At 41.7% G+C, this 22,239-nt stretch overlaps 1 long non-coding RNA gene across 1 annotated transcript in view; it reads left to right on the forward strand.

Annotated features, from left to right (window-relative positions):
* LOC128311974 (uncharacterized) overlaps window positions 1–22,239 on the forward strand; it is a 99,050-nt gene that overhangs the window by 58,109 nt on the left and 18,702 nt on the right. Inside the window, exons 3-5 of the long non-coding RNA XR_008290751.1 lie at window positions 11,721–11,938; window positions 12,218–12,323; window positions 20,348–21,428. This is a non-coding gene — a long non-coding RNA (uncharacterized LOC128311974). The remainder of the gene's footprint in view (window positions 1–11,720; window positions 11,939–12,217; window positions 12,324–20,347; window positions 21,429–22,239) is intronic.

Raw genomic sequence — 22,239 nt, forward strand, 5'->3', positions numbered from 1 at the left:
ACGAATCGAGATGTAGACAAATCCAAGATCATAGTGTGGGATTTTACCATCCCTCTTTCTTTAATTAGCAGGAGAACTGGACAACAAACCAGTAAGAATGTAGAATGTGTTTAACAACATGATCGGCCATGTGATCAACTGACGTGTATAGACCAATAAACAGAACGAAAGGATACACACCCCTTTCAAGCACACAGAACATGCATATCACTATAGATTATATGCTGGGCCATAAAAAAATCCTTCATTAGTTAGAAAAGATTGACTCTTATTGAGGGTGTTCTCTGACAAAAATCACATTAAATTAGAAATCATTAAAAATTAATTATCTAGGGGCGCCAGGGTGGCTCAGTTGGTTGAGTGTCCAACTTTACCTCAGGTCATAATCTCAGAGTTTCTGAGTTAGAATCCTGCATCTGGCTTTCTGCTGTCAGTGTAGAGCCCAATTCAGACCCTCTGTCTCCTCCCTGCTCTCTACGCCTCCCCAACTTGCGCTCTTGTTCTCATTCTCAAAAATAAATAAATATTTAAAAAGTTAATTATCTAGAAAAGCCCAAATAAGGGAGAAATTAAGCGGCACACTGTTAAATATCCTGTGGATGGGGCGTCTGGGTGGCTTAGTTGGTTTAGCATACAACTCTTGATTTCAGCTCGGGTCATGATCTCATCATTCATGGATTCAACCCACATGGAGCTCTGCACTAACAGTGTGGAGACTGCTTGGGATTCTCTCTCTCCCTTTCTCTCTACCTCTCCTCTGTTCTCACTCTCCCTCTCTCTCTCAAAAAATAAACTAAAAAATTAAAATTAAAAGAAATAAATACCCTGTGCATAAAAGGGAAAAAATAGAATTTAAAAGTATTTACAATATTTTTTTAAAAATAGGCTTCATGCCCAGTGTGGAACACAGTTCAGGGCTTGCACTCACGACCCTGAGATCAAGACCTGTGCTGACATCAAGAGTTGGATGCTTAACCGACTGGGCACCCAGAAGCCCCCAAAGTACTCACAATTTAAAGATAATGAAAACAATATATAAAAATTGTTGGAAGCAGCTAAAATAGTGCTGAGTAAAGTTTGTGACATTAAATCCTTATATTGTATATCATCAATTTTAAACCTGCTTTTTTAACCTTCCAACTTAAAAAGCTTCAAAAAGGTGTGCACGTGAAAGCCAAATCAATAGAAAACAGACACAAAATTAACAAAACCAAAAGTCCATTTTTAAAGAGATTAATAAAATATATTTTTAAAAATCTGGTTAGGTAAATCCAGAAATAAAACAAAACACATCTTCTTTTTAATTGCTGGTATTAGCAATTTAACTACCACTCTTACATACCTAACAAGGTAAAAAAGAGGCTAGCATAAAAACTATAAATTCGACAATAAGTTGGACAACTTACTGAATTAGAAAATTTTCTGGTAAAAACTTTTCAAAATAGACACAAGATGGAATTGAAATATGAATAACCTTTTATCTGTGTGACACTGAATGTTTTTGAAACAAAATTCCAACAAGGAGAAAAACTATAGACCTAGATATTTCAATTGTGACAAACATGTAAGGAAGAAAGAATATTAATTTTATACAAACTATTTCAAATAATAGGAAGGAGTCACACTGCTCAGCTGGTTTTATGAGACCAGTACAACCCTGATAAGAAAAACAAAACTTTCCAGACACGTGACAACAAGAGAAAATTATAGAACAGTATCTATCATGAGCAGTGAATATAATGTGAAAATCCTTCACAAGGTATTAGGAAACCAGCCCATTAATATATTAAAAAAAAAAAAAGGCTAAGTCTCGTTATTCTCTAGGAATGCAAAGTTGGCTTAACAATAAAAAATCAATGTTATTAACCATATTAAACAATAAAGAAGTATTCAATCTTGTGAATAGATGCAAAACAAGCATTTGACAAAATTCCGCACTGTCCTCTCCTAGCATTTATGACTGCCAGCAGCTTCTCGCATCTGCTGGGTATTTGCTCCTCATTTCCTCAGAGACCCCTCCTCTCTTGTCTCTCCCTGTGGCTCTCGGGTCTCCATCATCCACCAACCTCTCCTCTGAATTCCACACTTCGGTAGGCACTGCTTGTAAGTTTACTCTTTGGTCATCTCACACCTAAGTGTGTTCAGAGCTGGACTCCTAAACCACAAATAAATATTCCTACCCCCCCAATCTATTTCTCCCCTAGGCTCTTCCTTCACAATAGATGTCATTATAATCTACCCAAGTGTTGGCACAACGGCTCTGATATCCTGCTTGATTCCTCCTTCTTACTACTCTCCCAGTCCACTCTATCAGAAAGAACTAGACTTTCTATATCCACAGCACCTCTCCGCTTACGAGTGTCTGCTCACCCTCACTGACACCACCTTGTGGAAGTACCACATTAGCCTCTCTTCCTACTGCTCTTCCTGACTCCCCACTGGCTCTCCATGTCTACTTTTCATATAGCATCTGGCATGATCCTATTATTCCTCAGTTTAAAGCCTCTAGTGTCTTCCTTTGCATGACAAATATAATCTGAACTTCTAGGGGGCCTTTAACGTCTGCTTAAAGTGGCCCTTGTCATCTTTTCAACATCATTGCATTCGTATGCACAGTCACTCTCCATACTTTATCCACACTGGCCCCTTCGTTCCTCAAATATGCCAATTCTTCATGACCTAAAGGAATCTAGGAATAGATGCTAAAATAAAGTTTGGCCAAACTCAATCTGTCCTCTAGTAGAGATGGGGGTGACTATTATAAATACTTTGTGAGAGGTTTCGAATCCATGTGACATACCAGTGTGATGTGTGTGTGTGTGTGTGTGTGTGATACTCCTACATTTATTTTCCTATGTTAACATGCAATAGATTATTAATGCAAATGAGACCTTGTTTGAAGAGAGAGCAAGGAAGTGAGGGAACAATTCTACTTTGAGTCGTGGGGGAAGGGGAAGCCCAGAGGGATACAGAAAATGTGAAGGGTAAATCCTTAGACGGAGGAAGGAAGGAAAGAGAAAGGAATGGGAAGGCAGGAGGCTGGGTTAAGGGGGTCTAGCCTGGATAGAGTTTGGATCTGAGCACAGATGAAAGTCTTAACTATCTTGAGAACATAGTATCTGGAATAGAGAATTTGTGATATGCTGTCAAAGGTGGAAGAAGAGAGCAGACCTGGTCATCAGACCTGACCCTAAGGTAATAGACAATCCAACAGAGCTGGCTGCTCCTTGGGAACAGACGCAGTGAGGTGATGAGGGGCAGTCCAGCCAGGCCAGAATAGCATGGTTTCCATGGTAACACACAAGCAGCTGATCTAGGCTGGTTCCATGGGATGACCTGTGGACTCTCTGGATAGGCTGGTGACCAGTGAGTCGAAGAGCTCAATGCATGTAAATTCTGGCCACCTAGAGGGGATATCAGATTGAATAGCAGAATTTGGCACATCCCAGCTAAGAGGGTAGGACCAAGGTCCAAATCCAGTGAGACTAATAAATAGCAGGGCAGGTCATGTGTGGGGGAACGTGTGGAATGAGGCAGTTAGTGGCACACGGACTAGGGCTAAGGGTAGCAAGATTTTTTTAATGTGCAAATTGAAAAGCAGTTACGTCAACAGAGAAGCAACATCAGAAACATCAGTAGCATGAGGGCCTTGATGCTGTATCACTTGCACCCATGCTCCTTATCATTTTGGGCCGAAAACCAGTTTGTCTTCAAACAGCTCTTAAGGTGACATTCACAGTTACTGATAATTGAGACTCATATCTACAAAAGGAAAGGACTGCCAGGCAACACAACTAAAACCTGACTGATGGTCTAGTGCCCCAACACACAAACATCAGTGATGTTAAGATAGCAAGACATAGGGGCGCTTGGTGGTTCGGTCAGTTAAGTGTCTGACTTCAGCTCAGGTCATGATCTCATGGTTCATGGGTTTGAGCCCCGTGTCCTGCTCTGTGCTGACAGCGTGGAGCCTGGAGCCTGCTTCACATTCTGTGTCTCCTTCTCTCTCTCTTTGCCCCTCCCATGCTCATGCTCTGTCTCTCTTTCAAAAAAAAAAAAAATTAACAATTTTTAAAGAAAAGGTAGCAAGATATAAACATCAAGATAGCGAGATACAGACATCATCACGAGAAATAGAAACCACCACACCTGAGCGTCATCCCATGAGTGAGGTTGGCCAACTGCAGTTGCAGGTAGTGAGTGGTAACGTGAATATTTACATTGTTTATGGTCTTTTGAAGTCATTAGATCTTTAACAAATAATTTATTAAGTGTTTATTTATTTGGGAGGTGGGAGGGGCAGAGAGAGAGAGAATCCCCAGCAGGCTCTGCACTGTCTGTACACGGAGCCCTGCATGGAGCTTGATCTCATCAACTGTGAGATCATGACCTGAGCCAAAATCAAGAGTCCCACGCTTAACTGAGCCACCCAGGAGTCATGACAAATTACTGTTTTAAAGATCTAATGACTTCAGGGGCCCCTGGCTGGCTCAGTTGGTTAAGCATCTGACTCGGCTCAGGTGATGTTCTCAAGGTTTGTGAGTTTGAGCCCCATATTGGGATCTTCGCTAACAGTGCAGAGCCTGCTTGGAATTGTCTCTGCCCCTCTCCTGCTCATGCTCTCTCTCTCTCTCTCTCCCTCAAATAATAAATAAATAAATAAATAAATAAATAAATAAATAAATAAATAGAGTAATTTGTCAATTGATGATTTGTATCACCTTCCCCTGCTCTCAGTTCTTCGATGCAGAAAGGATTAACTGCAGGCATTCTATAAAGTGGCCACGTGCAGGGTTGAGTGGACTTAGGGACCACCAGCAGACCATTAGACTTCTACTCTAAGAAGTGAACCCTTAAGAAGTGAAGTGTTCTGGAAGGTTTTAGAGAGGAAGTCAGCCCTTTAGGGTGACCATGTTTACTCATTGCCTTAGTTACCTGTAAATGTGCAACAAAATATCCCCAAACTCACATGGCCTAAAGCAGTAAATGTTGATTACCTGGTCAGGAATGCTGTGTGACCTGGCAGGGTGTCTCTGTCCTGGGTTCTCTTGTGCAGTTGTAGCTAAACTGTTGCCCAGGATAATAGTCATTTCAAGACTTGACTGGAGCTGAAGCGTTCACCTCCAAATCACTTCTGTTTCCATTGGCAGGCCACATCCTCACTGGACGTTGTCTAGTACCTCGCCACATGGACCTCTCCTTGTGCTGCCTGAGTGTCCCTATAAATGGCAACTGGCTTCCCTCAGGGCAAGCAATCCAAGAAAGAACAAGAGAGTGTTCACAAAAGAGTTTCTGAGGTGAACGTCACAGGCTTTTTATAACTGAATCTGGAACTGATACACCATCACTTCTGTTATATTCTATTACTTAGATGCAAGTCACTAAGTCCCACCCAAACTCCAGGGGAGGGGGTCACACATGGTGTGAATACCAGGAGAGAGGGGTCTTGGAGGCCATTCCAGAAGCTGCCCACCAGAGTTATCATTTAACTCAGTAACAGGCCTTACTCTCTGAGTGGCAGGTCGCCCTGAGTACTGGGTGGAGAGGGGAACAATGAGGACACTGTGTTGTAAGATGTTGGCCTGCCTCTGACATGAATCCTAGAAGTACACCACAAAGAGTCATTACAGTTCCAATGTTACGATAAATCTAGAAAAGCACTGAAATCATCGGTGTAATCAAATTAGAGCAAAAACATGTACAATCTAAATAATTATACCAAAATATATCTTCACACGTTCTGGAATATAACAGAAATTATTTTTAAAAATTGCCATGAATATATATTTATAAATAGCAACTGTAAAAACACTTTTCAGAACATAAACAGCTTAGTGTAGGATATTTTGAATACACACATAGCTCACTTACCTTATCCTAATATTAAATATTAATAAAGAAAATGGTAATTATAATTTTTTACTTAAAGAGATCAACTTTCTAAGATAGTATCAGCTTAACAACTTTCTAAGCTAGTATCACAGCTTAACAGATACTATCTCAGTGTCGCCACCTCAGGCCCCAAATAAAACCACTAAAATAAATACTCATGGCTGTTAATTTTATAGTCACTATCTGGGAATACTTTTAGCACAGGGTTAGATTGCATGAACACTGAGACATGCTGGTAGCTCACTAAGCTCGTAACATTTGGAGCAAATAAGGGGACGTAGGGAAGCAGCAACAATTAGGAATCGAGCCCGAAAGGGTCATCACAAACTAGGCTTCTTTCTAGGTTAGTCATGGACACCGAAGCCTGGGGACGTGAACGAGGCAAGTGTGTCATTAGAAGTGTGTGTGCAGGGCTCTGGTCGTGTTGGTGTCAGTTATCATGCTGGGCCAGTCAGTGGGAGTACACAAGGTTGAGTCCTGGTTCCCTACAGCTTCAGGAATGAATCTTTTTCAGAATTATTTGCTGGCCCCTTCTCTTTGGCTTTAACATTTATTTTTTTAAAAAAATTTAAATTTGAATACAGTTGACACACAATGTAACATTGGTTTCACTGTGGTATTTTAATGGGGATTGCGTTGAGTCTATATGGCTTGGGTAGTATGGACATTTTAATACTATTGATTCTTCCAATCCATGAGCATGGAATAGCTCTCCATTTGTTTGTATTGTCTTTAGTTTCTTTCATCAGTGTTTTATAGTTTTCAGAGTACAGGTCTTTCATCTCCTTGGTTAAGTTTCTTCCTAGGTATTTTATTCTAATTTGTGCAATGGTAAATGGAGTTGTTTCCTTAATTTTCTGCTACTTTGTTATAGGTGTATAGGAACTCTACCAATTTCTGGGTATTAATTTTGTATGCTACAATTTTACTGAATTCATTTATTACTTCTAATAGGTTTGTGGTGGAGTCTTTACGGTTTTCTATATATACTATCATGTTACTTGCATATAGTGACAGTTTAACTTCTTCCTTACCAGTATGGATGCCTCTTATTCTTTTTCTTGTCTGATTGTGTTGGCTAGGACTTCCAGTACTACGTAATATAAAACTGGTGAGAGTTGACAATCTTGTGTTGTTCCTGATCTCAGAAGAAAAACTCAGTTTTTCAGCATTGAGTGTGATGTTAGCTATAGGTTTTTTATGTATGATCTTTAGTATGTTGAGGTATATTCCCTCTAACTCCACTTGGTTGAGAGTTTTTATCATAAATCATTGTTGAATTTTGTCAAATTCTTTTTCTGCATCAATTGAGATGATCATACAATTTTCATCCTTTGTCTTGTTGGTATGGTGTATCATGTGGATTGATTTGTGAATATTGAACCATCCTCACATCCCTGATGTGGATTGATTTGTGAATATTGAACCATCCTCACATCCCTGGAATAAGCCCACCTAATCATGGTAAATGATCCTTTTAATGTATTGCTGCATGAAGTTTGCTAAAATTTTGTTGAGGATTTTTGTATCTATGTTTATCAGGGATATTGAACTGTAGTTTTCCTTTTTGTGGTGTCTGTCTGATTTCAATATAAGGGTAATGCTGACCTTGGAGAACATATTTGGAAGCTTTCCTTCCACTTCTATTTTTTGGAATAGCTTGAGGAGAATAGATATTAACTCTTACCTAAATGTCTGATAGAATTGACCTGTGAAGCCATCTGTTCCTTGACTTTTTGTTTGTTGGGAAGTTTTTGATAACTGATTCAGTTCTGTTACTAGTAATTGTTGTGTTTAGATTTTCTGTTTCTTCCTGAGTCAGTTTTGGAAGACTGTATGTTTCTAGAAATTTATCCATTTTTTCTAGGGTGTCCAGTTTGTTGGCATATAATCTTTCATAGTATTCTCATAATCCTTTGTATTTCATGGTATTGGTTGCTACTTCTCTTTCATTCCTGATTTATTTATTTGGGTATTTTCTCTTTTTTCTGGATGGCTTTTGCTAAGGGCTTACCAACTTTGTTTATCTTTTCGAAGAACCAGTTCTAGGTTTCATTGATTATTTTCCAGTTTTTAAAGTCTCTTTGCTGTTTACTTCCTCTCTCGTCTTTATTATTTTCTTCTTTCTATTCATCTTGGGCTTTGTTCTTCTTTTTCTAGTTCCTTTAAGTGTAAGCATGTGTTGTTTATTTAAGCTGTTTCTTTTTTTTTTTAATTTTTTTTCAAGTTTATTTATTTTTGAGAGAAAGAGACAGAGTGCGAGTGGGAAAGGGGTAGAGAGAGAGAAGGAGACACAAAATCCAAAGCAGGCTCCAGGATCTGAGCTGTAAGCACAGAGCCCAATGTGGGGCTCAAACTCACAAGCCGTGAGATCATGACCTGAGCTGAAGTCGGACACTTAACCAACTCAGTCACCCAGGTGCCCCTTTAAGCTGTGTCTTGTTTTTTGAGGTAGGCCTGTATTACCAAATATTTCCCTTTTAGAACTGTTTTCACTGTGTCCCAGAGATTTTGAACCATTGTGTTTTCATTTTCATTTGTCTCCATGGAGTTTTTGCTTTCTTCATTGACCCATTGGTTGTTCAGTATCATGTTGTTTAATCTCCATGTATGTATTTTTTCTAGTTTTTTTTCTTGTAATTTATTTCTAGTTTTATACTGTTGTGGTCAGAAAAGATGCATCATATGATTTCAGTCCTCTTGAATGTAATGAGACTTGTTTTGTTGTCCAATGTGATGTATTCTGGACAATGTTCCATGTGCTGTGGAAAAGAATGTGTATGCTGCTGCTTTAGGATGAAGTGTACCATACATATCTGTTATGTCCATTCGGTCTAATGTGCTGTTCAAAGATACTGTTTCCTTACTGAATTTCTGCTCTTTGACTTTAACATTTACTATTGTAATGCTTCAGTCATGAAACTGAGTCATGAGCCTTCTTTCCTTCTTTGATTATATCTTTTCCAGATTCAATCTTACTAAATTCCATTACTTTAAATATTATGATATTCTAATGATTTCCAAATTAAATACCTACATAAGACAGTTCTGTTAAATTCTAGACTTGTGTGTCTGAGAGCCTATACCACATCCCTATTTCTGTATCTAGTAGGCATCTCAAATTTAATTGATCAACATAAAGCTCTTTTTTAAAAAATTCAGGTCTACTGAGGTATAATTGATGTATATTGTCAGATATTTAAAGTATAAATCATGGTGATTGAATATGCCTACATAGTGTGAAGTTTTATCTCCAGTGCCACCTTTAGACCTAAACAAATGAGGTGACCCTTTTCCTTAGACTTTTGTCTCAAGAGACCCCACTGAAAGTATTTGCCTGGGAAATTTTCTAAATCTCCCCAAAGTGCCTGGGACAAACATGGGAAGGCAGTGCCATGCTGACAAGGGTGCCTCAAGCCCAGATTAGGATGTATATGGTCCCCAATCCCCTTTAACCATCCGACACCTGTGGGTTCCATCTATTGCCCCCTGACCTCTGAAACTTGAACTTATAGAGTGATTCCGGAACCCTTATGCCACCTCACACCTGTCAGAACCCTTATTCCAGCAGGCCACCTCTGATTCCAATCTGCTGAGTGGATCTCTCCCACAGGCCTTGAGATTAGATCACCAGAACCAAGCCAACACACTGATTTGGAGCTACTTCCATTCATGCTGGACATAGGACACGTTAGGGCTTGAGTTGTGTCATAGGTTTATGCATGGGCTCGTATCATCTGTGGTCTGACTAAGATTCCACCTGGTCTATACCAGTGGGAATGCGAAGGGTGGTAGTAGGCATCCATTACCCTGTGTAAGTCTTCAGGGCCAGAACCAGTGTGATCACGCACCCACCCTGGAGGCTGTGTGGCACATCCGACACACAGTCTTCCAGAGGTGGCTGCATTTATTGCTTTCTAGGGCCTCAGGACTATTGTCCTGCAATGGCAGTGACTGATCCTCTCTTGCCTCTGATTAATATTCATCAACAGGAGAATGGGTATTGGTGTGAGTGTACTGCAAACAATTGATACATGAAAAAGCACGGAAGAATCTCAAAACATTATAATTAGGGAAAGAGGCCAAAAGGGTACGTAATATGTGATTCCTTTCAGATGAAGGTCAAGAACAAACAAATTGATCTGTTATGATTTTTGATTAGGATGAAAATGTTCTGTATAACTTTTCAAATTGAGGTGGTGGTTACGTGGATGTACACATGAAAATTCACTGAGCTATGTAATTAAGATTTGTATATTTCATTGCATGTATTTATAAAGCATTAACAATTAGACCAAAAAAAAAAAGAAAAATATGTACTGAATGATAGAATAAGAAAATTGTTTAATACACACAAGAAAATGTTCAACAAAGCCTACAATACACTTTTCCTTTAGAATGACACTAATCTCAGTGGATTTCAAACACTTACTAATGCTGCATATTTTAAAACAGTAATTATAAGTGCTAATGAAACAACATCAATTGCTATTCAGAATTTCAAGCCAAAAGTTTAAACTCTTATTAACCAAAGAAATTAAAAAAAAAAGCCATAATTTCTAGTCTACAAACAACAGAAATTGCCCTAATGTCTGCCTATTGCAAGCAAACTATATCACACTGTGAGCAACACTTACAAACCTATGATAACAGCAAGATGACCTTCCCTTCTGGCTCCATGAGATAAACAGCTTAACATCCTAAATAATGCCACATGAATACTTATCTTGGATAGCAGCAACAATGGAACATATTTATAAACCATGGTTTGTAAGTTTCATATTCTGCTATTTATGGTTTTCAAATTCTGTCATTTTTCTTCTCACTGTAAATTTCCTATTTAGTCCCTATCTCAGTTCCCAGGGTTGTACCATAATTTAAGACTTGGCACACTTCTCATGAAGAGTGAAGACGGCATAATAAATATGAGGACACTTACCCAGATTGTCATTTGATTCTACTTTCAGTGATGGCATCCACAGATGGAGGGGCTTTTGACTGACCAACTCAGCATGTGTTATGACCCATGATGTTAAACCCCTTCCCCATTTCATTCCCTGTCTTCTTCTCATGCTCCAGCTTTTTTCTCTATCATTTTTCTTATGATTCCCTCAGCCATACTCTAGAATTCAAGGTAATGACTTCCTACTGCATTTTCTACTGCGGGCTTTTCACTCAGTCTTCCTGGATCCATCTGGCATTCTGTCCTTAATATGTACTACCAGCTCCATAGGTCGTGTATCCTATATAGGACCCTATATAGGATCACCTATTGGGAATATTTCTGTTTGCTTCTGCAAGTCAACTGACATCTTTGACTGTTTCACTCACACTTGTTCACTGTCTAGCTTCTGACTGGATTTTGCAGGTGACTCTTACCAGCCAGATACTGGTAGTGGGAAGGGAGAGGGAGAGAGAAATGGGAGTATTAAGTTTTGTGGTAGAGGGTTTGCAGTAGCTGCATTCCACTAAGACCACCATTATTTTCCGGTGACTTCTCTCCCACAACTATACATTTTGCTGACCTCCGGTAAAAGCCACCCCCTCCACCCCTTCAAGTCAAATTAGGGTAGATGCTTCTCACCATTTCTAGTCCCAGATTCTTCGCCACTTGTGCATTCCTGGAACCTGCCCAGAGCCTCTCACATCATCTCTTCCTAAAATTCTTTTTGCTTTCCTCTTTGGGTGTGATGTCTCCCAAGACCCTGCCTGATACACCTGCTTAACGTAAAACAAAATAAAACATGAGCCTTGAATACTGTGACCATCTCAGAGGACATGATTGCTTTCTCAGTTTTAAAATAATTCGTGTCTGTTGCATCTTACAGGATGTGTGTATGGAGCTCAGTAGCAGCCCGGCAGCCTCGTGGACTCTGCTGAGTGTTTTCTTACACTGGGATTTCCCTGGCCTAGAGACTGAAATCACAGAACCATGGAATCCAAGCCAGAGGGGCTTTCTCTGTCATCTGAGATAGTAGTGATTTTCGGCTACATGTACTGGAGCCAGCCAGGGCCCGGGCTGTGGGGCTGACAGAGTAGGGAGCAGGTAAGACTCCATGTCCCTCCCAACCAACCCCCTCTGCACAACTGGCTCCACTCCTACCTGTTGTGGTGTTTGACCTTTTACAGATGGTTGGGCCTGAACTCTGTTGTTTAAGGTCAACCTCTGGAAACAAGTATTATTGAAATAGTAAACAACAGCTGGCTTTTCACAAATGTTTGCTAAATGTTGGGATAACTGCTTTAAATTTGTTATGTCATTGAATTAGGACCCTTCCTCCTCCCCGTCCCCCCAAAAAAGTAATGAAAGCTCCTCCTCCCCCAGACTCAGATTTTCCCACATTTGAGTGTATCATTCTGTGCTGTGATGTTTGGCCCTTTCAGCTGATGGCTCTCAAGAGGATGAGGAAATGAGAAGACCACATACCAAGGTATCTTTAAGGCTTATTCACTGGAAATATTTTATTTCTCTTATCAAATCAATCACCTGAAAGGGTAAACCTGGCTGTTTTCCTCATGGTGAACTGACTTGTGATGAGGGATTGCTTCAATAACATCTACTAAAGATTCCCTGAATATCCGCTATGTGTGAGACACTGTTCTTTCAGTGACAGAAGAATGATCAAGGCAAAGCCTGTGTTCTCAAACAGCTCACCAACACGAACGCCCTCAAAGTGACCATGCAAACAGAAAGTTTTACCCACGTCCCCCCGATTGTAGTTCATGAAGGGCCCCTGGAAACCATCTGATCCATCCCATTCATTTTATACATTAAATCCAATTATAAACGGTGTAAGCAGGTCACAGATCTTAAATTCATAGACTCTTTGGCTTAATATTTAAAATTTAAATGGCTGGAGGTCTCCATCCCTTGTATCGGGGAAATAGTGTGTCTTGCCCAAGGTGTGCAGTTTGTCAGGGATTTAAATTTTTATGGGCCAGTTCCACTCCAGACTTGTGGTTTTAAGCCCTTGGTCTTATTCAAGAGTTCCCTCCTGCAACCATTCTGTTGTCTGTCTCTGAGATGTTCGAGACAGTGAACCAGGTCCCCACCTGTGATGTCTCAGAAGCATCACCTATGCAAGTCTGTCTGCAGTTTTGAGGGTGGGGGTGAGATGCATCGCCACAGACTGAATCATGTAAAATTTAATATTAAACATCCTGATTCACAAAAGTCACTTGACATTCTCTGCATGAGAAATTATGTGGAAGAAATAACATAATCAGCTGGGTCTTAAAGTGCAGTAGAATTTTTACAGTTAGAAACTGGGGGAAAGGACATTCAGGGAGGAAACACCAGAGGCAAAGGTAAGAATAGTGGATGTGTGTGAACACAGATCTTTCGTTAAAATGCCTTTCCAGATTGTCCACCCAGTGTCACATGGACACTGTTCATCTGGCACAACAGGAGCCTGAACTGGCCTAGGGATTGTGGTTTGACTAAATTGAAGGTTGATAAGTAGTATTGTGGACAAAACTTAAAAAGGAGGTTTGTAGGGGATAAATGATGGAGAATTAGCCAAATTTAGTTTTACTGAATTTGTTAGCCCAATGAAAGCATGGGAAGGTCTTTGAGCAGCAATACTGTGTGATCAAGCCCAGGCTGACAGATGATTATGGGCACATATGTGTGTGGATTCTGATGGGGAGTCGGTGAAGGTAGGGAAGCTTGCTGCAGTGAACAGTGGGAAGTGCTCCTCCGGTGTTCATGGACAGCCGACACTTACCACACTTGGCCACGGATTGGCTCATGCAGACAGCTACCTTGGTTCCGGCTGGGCCCCTTGCAGAAGACTCACACCCGAAGGCTGCTCTGTACCCAACCGTAAAGGCCTAGACGTCCTGTCCCATCTGGGACTGCTCTGTGGGTCATTCATCCCATGGGGTGTGTGTATGTGGTTGCGGGGGGGGGGGGGGACCTCAGGCCGTCCTGGCACCTGACTGCAGCCAGACTTCTTTCTCTTTCCCCTCTTTCTTCCTTCTCCTTCCTTCCACAGGTATTCATCCAAACATCCTGCATGCTAAACTCCACTTGGTGTGTTTTCCAGGCAACCCAGTCTGTGACATTAGTCAGAACGTGATGAGAGTAGTCTAGGCGACAGGCAATAAGGACTTAGGTTAGAGCAGTGTCATTTGGGATAGAAAGGTCAGACATAAAGTAGTCTTGGGGTGGTTTTGCTGCCATGTAGACACCACTGGGGATTCCGGAATTGGGACTCACCAGGACCAAGTCTATAGCCTATAGTCTATGCATAGTGTGTGTGGAAACATGACCGGGTGAGCAAATTAACTAATAAATAACTAAGAAACAAGTGAAACAGATGTGGGTGGTCATAGTTCCATGAACAGAGTGGGCCAAGGAAAGTGGGTCCTGTGGTTTGTCAGGCTATGGTAACGAGCCTTTGTCACCACATTTGATTCTGCTATGCTGACAGATACGCAGACTGTGATGAAGAAAGCAGCGCAGAGCACTTTCAATGAAATTCTTACTGTGCCTCAGTTGCAAATCCTCTGAATACTAATCAGAGACTTGAGATACCCTAACAGGTGCATCTTACCACCATCCATGCCAGCTGGGAAACCTGAAATGGCCGTTTGTTTCCCCGTGAGGGTGCCCGCATTCTCACAGGGCACGCCGAGGCTTCACTTGCCTATATCCCAGTGCCCATACCTGCAAGCAGCCAGGAGACTTTTTATAATGAGAACCTTCATGACCTGTTAAAAATCAAACAAGATGATAAGCAGAATCCACAGTCAGCTCTGTTATCGTGTGCCTCTTTCTGCTAAAGATAGCAAATAAAACCTGCATAATTTTAAATATGGTTAATTGGGGACTGGCTAATCGGCTTTTTATGCTATTAAGAAAAGATAGTTCAGGGAATGGCCTAATTTCTACACTGATATAGGCAGGCAGCTTTCTATCTTGAGCATGTCTGTAACTCAGACGTAATAGTCTTTAGACATTAAAAGGCACTTAATCCCCAAGGAAAACTCATCTTTGCTCAGCATACTGTCATTATCAACGGTGTCGTGATAGTTGCACAAATGTTTACTGAGCCCTAAACATGTGTCAAATGCCATGCTAAGCAGGCAAACTCATGGTTATAAGGGCATAAAATCAACCCAGGAGGGGGGAGGAGGGTGTCAGGAAGGAGGGAGGAGGGGAGTGTCTAAAAGGAAGAAATTCTTGAGAGTGTCCATGTTCCCAAGCGTTCAGATACCATGAGAACCAAAAACATCCATTAGATTTAGTATCTGGCACATTAAAGCAGCTTTTGAGAAGCAGTTTCTGCAGGGTAGAGGCCAGAACATGGTGGCTTCATGTTAAGGAAGGAGGTGGAAACAGTGTGGAGTTCCTCAAAAAATTTAAAAATAGACCTACCCTATGACCCAGCAATAGCACTGCTAGGAATTTACCCAAGGGATACAGGAGTGCTGATGCATAGGGGCACTGGGACCCCAATGTTTATAGCAGCACTTTCAACAATAGCCAAACTATGGAAAGAGCCTAAATGTCCATGAACTGTTGAATGGATAAAGAAATTGTGGTTTATATACACAATGGAATAGTATGTGGCGATGAGAAAGAATGAAATATGGCCATTTGCAGCAACATGAATGGAACTGGAGGGTAATATGCTAAGGGAAGTAAGTCAGGCAGAGAAAGATACCATATGTTCTCACTCATATGTGGATCCTGAGAAACTTAACAGAAGATCATGGGGAGGGGGAGGGGGAGGGGGAAAAATGAAGTTAGGGAGGGAGGCAAACCATAAGAGACTCTTAAAAACTGAGAATAAACTGAGGGTTGATGGGGGTGGGAGGGAGGGGAGGGTGGGTGATGGGTACTGAGGAGGGCACCTGTTGGGAGGAGCACTGGGTGTTGTATAGAAACCAATTTGACAATAAATTTCATATTTAAAAAAAGGAAGGAGGTGGACATGGAAGGTTCTGAGTAGCTTTCTGGGAGCTTGATGTAAAGCAAAGGAAAAACACAGAGAGTGACTTCAGAACAGAAAACAAAGCAGAGGAAAAAGTTTTGAGTAGGTTTTTCTCTTTCAGATGTCACAGAATTGATCTTAGATGCTGAGAGAAAAGAACTAGTTGAGAGGAAATGGCAGCAAATACAGGGGAGGGATGAGCTACATTGATGCGAGGCCCCTAAGAGGCTGTCTGGTGTGGATTGAGGACAAGTGTTGGGTCAGGTCTGGACAACAGCCGTAATAGGAGCAACAATGGTAACTACTGATCACTATCTGCCACACCTGCCTCAGTGTTCTTGCGGTTATCTGATCTTCCTTCCAAAGTATTATTAAATGTGTATAATTATTACTCCATTTTTACAGCTGAAGAGAATGGGAGACACAGACAAATTTTCAGGTGGGGAAAGAAATCAAGGTGTTGACTCCATGGGGACCTCAGTTTGACCCTAGAAAACAGGAGGGGAAATCTGCAGAGAATGAGGAGGAAGCTGATACATAGAAGATTGGAGGTGGATTTTGAAGGTTGGGAATAGGGTGAAGGATTTGAGAGTGGGCTGTACCTAGAAGTCGCAGCAGGTTTCCTGACCAGCTCTGAGGAACCAGCTGAGGTACAAGACTGTGGGTTTTCACTTGTTCATAACCCAGGTGTGCAGCCCTGGCTCCCAGGAGCAGGGGAGGTGAATGCCAGGCTGTGGGTATAGTAGCTGCTCTAGTCCCTTCCATCATCTCTTTCGGTGACCTTGCTCCTGCTTCCTAATTCCTCACAGCTGGGTGAACTAGACTGAATCTCAGTGTTACAATGAAACTTCATAACATAAAATTCAAAATTCATGTGAATATTTTAGTCTGACAATTATTTTCCAACTCTAGAAGTGGGTGGACACTGAAAATCCTCCATGCACATGTGTGCATAGCATTTCTCAGGATAGGAGATGACCATCCGGATGAGGAAGTGAATTCCTCTATTTATGCAGCATTCCATATCTTCAGTATACTCATGGAATCTCAGACACATTTTCCTCTTAAAAGTGCTCCCCTCATTTATCAGCTTTCTTCTATTAGCTCGAATTCACTTTGAATTCACTTTCATGGTTAATTGTATTCAATAATTAAAAAATAATTTTAAAACCCAGTGTGCAACATCATGTTACATTTATCATCAATAGTGAGTCTGAAAAAGGGAAAATTAGAATAGTTGATGATCTTTATTTTGGAAAGGTTTGGCTATAGTTGAATATGTGACTCGGAAAGAAGACATCTAATTAAGGTTAATCTATTTTGGCACTAGAATCACCTTACATGTGGTCTTAGAAATGATTTAGATGGGATGGATGCTTTATCAGTTAGCATCCAACTGGAAAAAGAGAAATCACTTTAGCTCTTTCCAATAGAACAGATTTAATGTAAGAACTTGGTTAAACAGAAGTAGAAATGATGAAAAGCCAATAGGAGGTGCTGAGGCAATCTAGACATTAGGAACAGCAGAAACAGAAGAAATGATGGCAGACTCCAGAAGCTGGACTATTTGGAAGGTGCCAGAAGAAGATGGGAGTTGCTGGTTGAAAGCTGAGAACACAGCTTTTTAGGATCTTGAGCCATGGTGAGATGTAACTGCTGCCAGACACCGTAAGAAGCAGAGAGAAAAAGGGAAGGAAGAAATACCCTAATTTATCCCTTCCTCTGGCTCTCTCTTCTCTGCCAGTGACACAAGTTACTCAGAGTTACTATGAGGCCAGAAGGAAGAGATCCTAGGAAGTGTATCTCTCTACTATGCAGGGCATAGGAAGGAAAGGGGAGGAAATGGATCTGAGAGAAAACAGACTGTTGAGCTGCATAAATGCTACTTTAGTAATCCGTATTTAACCTAATGAGAAACTAATAAGACATAAAGTTAGTGAAAAGCATTTAGAAGAACCTAGTCAGAAGTTTTCCCATTACCCTTCTCCACTCTACCAAACTCCTCTACATGACACTGATTCTTACTCTTTTACACCCTCTTTCTTTTCTTCCTTCTTTCCTTCCTTCCTTTTCTTTTTTCTTTTCTCTTTTCTTTTTTTTCTTTCTTTTCTCTTTTCTTTCTTTCTTCTTTTTAGTTTTATTTTTTTAATTCACATCCAAATTAGTTAGCATATAGTACAACAATGATTTCAGGAGTAGATTACTTAATGCCCCTTACCCATTTAGCACATCCCCCCTCCCACACCATCTCCAGTAACCCCCTGTTTGTTCTCCATATTTATGAGTCTCTTATGCTTTGTCCCCCTCCCTGTTTTTATATATTTTTTTGTTTCCCTTCCTTTATGTTCATCTGTTTGTCTCTTAAAGTCCTCATATGAATGAAGTCCTATGATATTTGTCTTTCTCTGACTGACTAATTTCACTTAGCATGATACCCTCCAACTCCCTTTCTTAAAGAAAGGCTGTTCTTCTTTAATACGAGTCTTATAAATCTACCTGTGCTCCTGTGTTATCCGGCCATAGGTTTATCCCATATACTCATCCATGTATCCTCCTCTAACCAACACCCTACTTCTCTCTCTTTTCTCAGCCAAGATTGTAAATATTTTTGCACTCAACATCAGAAAACCTAAATATATATAAGGCAAATATTAATAGAACCTAAAGAGAAGTTAACAGCAGTACATTAATAGTAGGGGACTTGACAAAAGACTTGAATAGACTTTTTTTTCCCCAAAGTAAGACATACAGATAGATGGTCAACAGGTACATGAAAGAGTGCTCGACATCAGTAATCATCAGGAAAATTCAAATCAAAACCACCTCACATTTGTTACAATGAATGTTATTGAAAGGACAAGAGGTAAGAAGAACTGGTACATATGAAGACAAAAGAAAACCCTGTGCACTGTTGGTGGGAATGTACAGTGTTACAGCCATTACAGAAAAGGCATGGGGTTTCTTCAAAAAATTAAAAATAGAACTACCATATGACCCAGCAATTCCATTTCTGTGAATATGTCTGAAGGAAAGAAAATTGTTATCTCTCAAACAGTTGTCTGCACCCCCACATTCACTGCCACTTTCTTCACAATAGTCAAGATGCAGAAACAACCCTGTGTCCACTGAAGAATAAATACAGAAAGAAGATGTGGTAGATGAATACACAGAGGAAAGAGGGAAAGAAGGAAAGAGAAAGAAGGGACTCTGGCCTTTGTGGCAATTTGCTTGGACCTACAGTGCATTATTCTAAGTGAAGTAAGTCAGACAGAGAAAGACAAATGCTGTGTGATCTCACTTTTGTATGGAATCTAAAAAATCCAAATACTTAGAAACAGCGAGTAGAATTGTGGTTTCCAAGGAGGGCAGCCTGGGGAAATGGGGAGGTGTTGGTTCAATAGTACAAACTTGTGGTTATTAGATGAACATATTCCTGGGGTCGGAGTTGTAAGCCTGGTGACTATAGTTAACAAAACCATATTGCATACTTGGAAGTCGCTACGAGAGTAGCGCCTCAACGCTCTCAACCCAATAACAAACAATAACAAGACGATAATTCCACGCGGTAAAGGGTGTGTTAGCAAATCCTGCCCTGGTAAACATTTTGCAACACATACAGGCATCCAGTCATCACAGTGTACAACTTAACACTTACACAGTGTCATATACCAATTATGCATTAATAAGGCTTGAGAAAAATAATAACTTTACTGCTGGATTTTGTTCTATTGACCTCCACCTTCACACTCTTTCTTTACTTGTCCCTGTGAGATCAGTTCCTCTAAGTCTTTCTTTCCTCTTAAACAGGGAAAGGACACATGTGTTATGTTGATGGGAAGGAACAGGAAGGGGAGGCATGGCCAAAGAGGAAATACTGGACAATATTTCCTGGAAAGAAAGGAGTTAGAAGGTAGTTCCAAGCATCCCCAGGAATCTCCCTGAGAAAACCTATTTTGTTCAAAGTAAATGGACACTAGAAATGTGAAATTCCCAGGGAAATTGCCACATCTTTCTTGAAAAGGAGAGGAAATCTAATAGATCACACAGCGTCCAGTAGTGTGGGTGTTGTCAGCCTTGCCCTGAGGCCGAGCTACAAACCAGCTGCCATATGCAACTGTCCCTGTCATGCTGTGTCACTGAGCCGGGCATGGTGTCATCCTCCTCAGAGCTGATAAAGATCATACAGAATTTCATACCAAAGGGCTCACCTACCGGAAGGAATTAAATTCTCCAGTGTGAGTTTGAGTGGCCTCCCATGGAGGTCTGTCTGCCAGAGCTGCCCTCTCCTCACCAGGTCTGTGGACTCCATCAGGCATCTGTGACTACAGCGAAGCCAGCTGGCTGGGACCTGCCTGCATTCCTGTCCCATTCCTGTCCAGCTCTGTGTATTTGTAGTCAGCCCTGTTGAGTATACTCCACTGTGCACATCAGAAAGAGATTGTCCAGGGCATATCTCTGCCGTCTGGTCGTCTCTGCTCTGCCCTCCTGAAATAAGTCCTTCGTTTTGTTTCTAGAACCTTGAGGCCTTGTCACTTGACGTGAACCCTGGCGGCCACCCTTTGCAGGATAAAGCATTTCTACCCCAGTGGTTCTCCTCACTCTGGCCGGCTCGCTCCTCCCTAAGTCTGCCTGTGTAGGATGGGATGAGAGAGCATGGATGGGAGCACGCAGCCTCAGAAGACAGGTTTCCCGTGGCCAATACCTCCTGCACAATTACCCAGTTAATCAGCGTGCTAAGCCTCTACCCCCAGTGTTCCCAGTTGTGTGTGACAGCGTGGAGGAGACTTGAGAAGGACACTCACAGACCCAGACTCGGCAGGGTTTATGAGCTAGTTGAACAGATGAATGAACAAGTAGGTGAGAAGTAATTTGACCCAAGTTCCAGTCTGGCCTCTGTCACCAACTGTGTGAGTTGGAGGTTTAGAGAGATGAGGCATAAAAGTATAAAACATATCCCTTTGGATTACTGTGAAGGCTAATTAAGAAGACGATGCCTGAAGACACACAGTAAAAACCTTCCCTCCTGTGAGCATTGGGTCAGTAAGCACCCAACCAAGTTCACAGAACATTCTGAGTTTTGGGAACAGGGACAGCAATGCTCACAATTTGCCCCTGGTGGGAGGAACCCTGTGAAGACCACAGGGCAAGCGAGGCAGCACTTCGAGGCCCTATCATTCTTGGGCTGGAGGCAAGACGGAGGAGTCTGTGTTAGATTCAGGGTCACCCAGTGCAAGACGGAGCCACAGGGTCCACGGAGTAGGGGCTGGAGCCACAAAGAGGCTGCCGTTCCGGCTGGAGAAGGAAACCTTGCTGCGGACAGAGGGAAAGAAACGCTCTGGTTTCTCCTTTGCACCTGCACTCCCAGTCTTCAAGGAATGCTGCGTCCGTCATCCTAATCCAGCTGAGGCCAGCTTACTTGGACCCTGGGCAGTGCAACTGGAAAGACTTGGGCTTCATCTCCCTGACCCTGCAGCTCTACACACACAGAAGGGCAAGGATGCCCGGCCTGGCACAAGCCCTCGCTGTGGATGTTTGTGTGGGGACAGGAACGCCCCTGCTAGGGCCTCAGAAGGTCTTGTGCGAGTCCTAGGGAGGGTAAGTCTAGGCTACTAGCCCCTGGTCACACTTAAGGAAACTTGATGGAAGGGGATGGGAAGTAGGGAGTCACTGTGGATTGCTGAACCAGAGCAACAGCGGGTAAAGTGCAGTATCTAAGTCAGGGCCTCAGAAGCCCTGACTATGTTTAAAGCCAAATACAGTATGTAAAATTTAAATGATGGCTGTTCTCTTTTATTTGAGAGAGAGAGAGAGAGAGAGAGAGAGCGTGCTCATGACTGATAGCAGGAGAGGAGTCCCAAGCAGGCCCTCTGCCCAGCGTGGAGCCTGACTCGGGGCTTGATGGGAGCTCTGTCTCACTACCTGGAGACCATGACCTGAGTCGAAATCCAGAGCCAGACACTCAACCGACTGAGCCAGCAGGAGCCTCATGATGGCTGTTGTTAGCGTCCTCCTGCTGTTCTGTGTAGTGAGAAAAGAAAACTCCTACTTTAAAACAAACTTTATTTTTGGAGCAGTCTTAGTTTCAAAAACCCATACTTTTGATGGGAATATATATGAACGCAAAGGAAACTCTGTCCAGGGTTTTCATGCTTTAGTAACAATTAAAATATACCTGATGTTACTCAAAGCTCAACTTTCTTTCTCAATGAATTTCCTTCGATGCCTGTGTGTGATAGAAGTCTGGGAATCTCCTGTGTACGAAGCAGAACCATCTACACGCCTCTCCCCTCCCAGCTAATTGGGGGTGGTGAGGTTCAGGCATCTCTTGAGTTTCTGTGACTCAACTATACCATCTCTCTTGCCTGACCACTGGCTCCTCTGGGGCAGGACACCTAACTGACTCTCT

Source organism: Acinonyx jubatus, chromosome D1 (genome assembly GCF_027475565.1).
Source record: "Acinonyx jubatus isolate Ajub_Pintada_27869175 chromosome D1, VMU_Ajub_asm_v1.0, whole genome shotgun sequence".
Classification (NCBI taxonomy): Eukaryota; Metazoa; Chordata; class Mammalia; order Carnivora; family Felidae; genus Acinonyx; species Acinonyx jubatus.